Source organism: Cornus florida, unplaced genomic scaffold (assembly GCF_030987335.1).
Source record: "Cornus florida cultivar Cherokee Brave unplaced genomic scaffold, ASM3098733v1 CherokeeBrave_3.0.0_Hap2_Chr01, whole genome shotgun sequence".
Classification (NCBI taxonomy): Eukaryota; Viridiplantae; Streptophyta; class Magnoliopsida; order Cornales; family Cornaceae; genus Cornus; species Cornus florida.
Window position 1 is genome coordinate 69,604,109 of NW_026775571.1, and position 4,627 is coordinate 69,608,735.

Genomic DNA, 4,627 nt, shown 5'->3' on the forward strand with positions numbered 1-4,627 from the left:
AGAACGCAGGGTTGAAGATGAACTTTTTGAAACTTTGGTTTCAAGCAAAGACTCAATTCCTTCACATTTAAGTTCATGACATTTCTCTACAACATTAACTTCTTCATACTTGTCAAATGAATTGGGGGTCGGATTGAAGATATTCAACTTCACCTTCATGTGGCCAAATGAGATCTTCATTATCCCTGTCTTGTAATTAATGTTGGCATTTATGGTTGCCAAGAAAGGACGGCCAAGGATAACGGAAATTTGGCTCTTAGGATTTGGGACCGGTTCCGTGTCAATGACAACGAAATCAATGGGGAAGAAGAATTTATCAATCTTAATCAATATATCCTCAATGATACCCCTAGGCTTTTTGATAGATCGGTTGGCATGTTGTAAAACTACCGACGTCAGTTTCAAGTCTCCTAAGCCTAATTTGACATATACTAAGTATGGAAGAAGATTAACACTTGCTCTTAGGTCAAGAAGAGCCCCATTAATGATATGATCTCCAATGATGCATGAAGTGGTAGGTGAACCGGGGTCCTTAAACTTCGGAAGAGTGTTATGCTGCAAAATTGAGCTTACTTGCTCGGTTAAGACCACTTTTCTAGGTGCTTGGCTTTTGTTCTTCCTCTTTTGGGTGCATAAGTCTTTTAGAAACTTGGCATAAGTCGGAATTTGTTTGATTGCATCCAAAAGTGGAAGATTGACTTTCACTTGCCTAAACACATCCATAATTTCATTTGCTTTGGCCTTTTGCTTGTCAATTGAAATGGATCCTTTTAAAGCATCTGGAAATGGAGCTCTTGGCTCAAAAACCTTTTCAGAAATTTTCTTTGAAGTCTCTTCAATACAAGAAGTTTTGAAATCATATTGTAAATCTTTCTTTTCAAAATTACTTTTCAAGTCACTTTTCAAGGTATTCTCATTTGAAAAATCATACATATGCAATGAAGGAGGAATAAGATGAGAAACGGGACGGGTGTCAACTTGTGGTTGTACCGGTTCACTCTCTTCATTGGACATACCCACTTGGTTGTCTATAATCTTCCTACTTCTCAAGGTAGTCACCGCATTGACATGCTCTATTGTGTGACCTTCCGATGAGGAATGAGTCTCCACAACACATTGTTGCTTTTGTAGGGCATTCAAAAGCATTTTCCCTTTCTCTTTAGCATTCAAAGTACTAGCTGTTTGCCCTACTTGGGTTTCTAGCTTAGCAATGGATTGAGAATGGGAATGAAACAATTGAGTGTTAACCTCTAGAGTGCCTAAAGCGGTTAAAACTTTCTCTTCAAAAGCGGGACTCCTAACATTTCCTTGAGAATATGATGGTTGATTAGGAAAATGAGAATTAGAGAATTGGTTTCTTTGTGATTGAAATGGTCTATATCATTGGGAACATTGGCTTTGCATAGGAGGTGGAACATATTTCCCTTGGAAACCACCTTGGGGAGGGTTTGAGCCTTCCCCTTGGTTTTTCCAAGAGAAATTCGGGTGATTCTTCCAACTAGGATTATAATGATTGCCATAAGGATTGTTCCCTTAATTAACAAAAGTTGCATTGACTTGTTCATGATGCTCAATTTGCACATGTCCATAGGGATAATTGGAAGTAGAATGTAAAACACTTGAACAAGTCATACATGTCTCATTGGATGTATGATAGGAATAATTAGGGATGGAAGATACTTGATTTGTCGAGTTTTGGTTGATCAAGAATTGGTCAAACCTTTGAGATAAGGATTTCATCTCGGCGGCTATTTCATTGGAATGGTTGACTTGATGTAAGCCAACACTCTTCCTTCCACTTGAATTCCTACCATTCTTAGAAGATAAAGTTTGATGCAAAGAATTTTCACTCATGCTCTCATAAAGATGCCACACGTCATCCTCACGCCTATCAATATAAGAGCCACCCATGGAAGCATCAACCATGCCCTTGTAATTGTCCGATAAGCTCTCAAAGAAATATTGAACTAATTACCATTTGGGCATGTCATGATGTGGACACTTCCTAAACAATTCATTGAATCTTTCCCATGCCTCATAGAACGTTTCCCCATCCCTGTGTGAAAACGATCGAATTGAGGTTCTCATGGCATTGGTCTTAGAAACCGGATAGTACTTCTTCAAGAACTCTTGTTGCATTTCTGCCCAAGAAGTTTTTGAAAAAGGCCTAAGATTGTTAAACCAATATTTTGCCTTATCTTTAAGGGTGAATGGAAAAACTTTAACCTTTAAGACCTCTTCCGGCATGTCCGTGTATCTCACGGTGGAACATACTTCAAGAAACTCATCCAAATGCTTGTGAGGTTCTTCACTTTTGAAGTCCATGATAGTTAGGAAGCATTTGAATGGTTTGTGGTTTGATCTCATAGTGGCGTGCTCTAAATGGTGGCAATTGAATACATTTGGGTGCATTATATTCATTAGGCACATAGTGATCTCTTAAAGAAAGAGGAGGATTAGCAATTAGAGGTGCAACATGGGCACCTTGATTGCCTTGATTGATGGGAGGTGGTGGAACATAGATTGGCCTTGTTATTCCTAATGGAACTTGGCCTTGTTGTTGTGGTGGATGAACAAATGGCCTCGGTATGCCTAATGGTACTTGCATGTTATCATGATGCACATTGGGGTGGAGGATGCCTTGTTGGTCTATGTGACCAAGGTCTTCCACATAGTCCTCATTATGTCCTTCCATTGATGAAATGGATTGATTAAAACTTCCTCTTCCGCTAGGGTTTTGAACAACAGATTCAAGATGAAAATTTAGAGGGACAAGAGTGGGTCTCAATGATCTACGACCATGCATGCACAATTCAACACAACAAGCAATAATGACAAATACTTTACCTTCACAACAAATCAACAATCAACAACCTTCCTCCACATACAATGTTCCTATACTCCCATGCTATCAACAATATGCAAAGAAAAGTAAATTGCCTCCACGTGGGCTCACGATTTATTTAAGAATTGAAATATAAGCCTCCACGTGGGCCAACGAATTAATTAGAGATTGAGTTAAGAAAGAGCTCACAAAGGGTCTTTTAGCACTTCAATTTAATTTCAATTTTTAGCCTTGCAAATTTTTTAGATTTTTAGCCTTTTCCTTTGCTTTTACTTAGCTCCTTGCTTGGAAAACTCCTTTGCTCACCTTCTTGCTCAATGCACCTAGTCAAACAAGAACCAACACAATAAGTAACCAAAATGAAAACAAAGTAAAGACACGATCAAAATAGTACTAATTCCTAATTGATTCCACAAATATGACGTTGCCTTCAATCAATCCCCGGCAACGGCGCCAAAAACTTGGTGTGGCCCGAGGCGTCAACCCGAACCCAAACAGTTTGTCATACCAAAAGATAATGGTGTAGAGCTATGATGAATGAGGCCAAGTTTTACATTTAGAAATTGCCACTACTACCTTTCACTAAAAATATAGCTAGGGCAAGTAGGGATCGTCCCAAGGGATTGGTGGGTCGTATTAGGTTGTGGAATCAAAATTAGGATTAGTAGGTCGAGTGATCATAAGATTGGTTGGTGGCTAAATTACACTAAGATGCAATTTAAACTAAAGTAGGCAATTAAATGTAAATGAGAGAAAATAAGAAAAAGATCTTGGGATTTAGAGATCACCACTAAGCATAGCTTTTCTACACCCTTAATGAATGATTAATGAGGGGGGAAAACATGTATTGCAACAAAGTGTGTGTGTGGTTGTTTCAACAAGCATGGATGACAAATTAAGTATATATTGTCTAAGCAACATGGTGGATAGCACACTATATCAAACTAAGCCATTAATCCTTTCTTTAAGCTCACAATCCAAACATATTAGAAGGTTAGAGATATATGTTACTTGCTTTCATAAGTATGGAACATCAAACAACAAACATGGATTGTCCTCCCATTTAACATCTAAACTACAACAACACTACAATTAAGCTAATGACATGAAATTAAACTAATTAAACTAAGGAAGAGGTACAATCCATCAAGAAATGAGTATGAACCATCAAATAAACCATAAGAACATTCCATTAAGCACTATGTCTTGACAATCTTTAGATCTATAGCATTAATACACATAGACATGCATCAATAACACAAGAAATAGAGACAAACACATGAACATCTATTCTAACATACATAGACATATGGATAGAATGAAATGATCAATTGGAAGCATTAAACCATATAAATCATTAAATAAACAAGATCTATATATATAAAAGTGTCAAAACATGTGTCACAATATAAATCCCCTTAAAAATACATAAATCAAGATGTACAAAGCATGCTTAGGGCTAACTCTAGCCCCAAGAGGATATCTAGCCACTCATTGATGGTGTCCTCCAACCCTCAAGGGCTAACTCCATGGTAGAGATTGCTCCTCTTCTTAGTTGATGGAAGAAATCCAAGCTTGTGTCTCTAGCCTCCTCCTTTCTTTTCTTCTTCACTAAGATATGAAAATTGTGTCTCTCAAGTGTATCCAAAGTCTCTAGTCTCTCCAAAGTATATCTCAAAAAGTGGCTCATATTCCTTATATAGGTAGGTCAAATATTACTCCAAATGAGCTGGGCTCGTACACCAATATTCCTCCAATGATTGGATATGAGACAACTTTTAA

General features: G+C 37.7%; 1 pseudogene; it reads left to right on the forward strand.

The window, feature by feature from the left end:
• Positions 1 to 1,984: 1,984 nt before the first annotated feature.
• Positions 1,985 to 2,083, forward strand: LOC132282812 (small nucleolar RNA R71; annotated as a pseudogene).
• Positions 2,084 to 4,627: the final 2,544 nt, after the last annotated feature.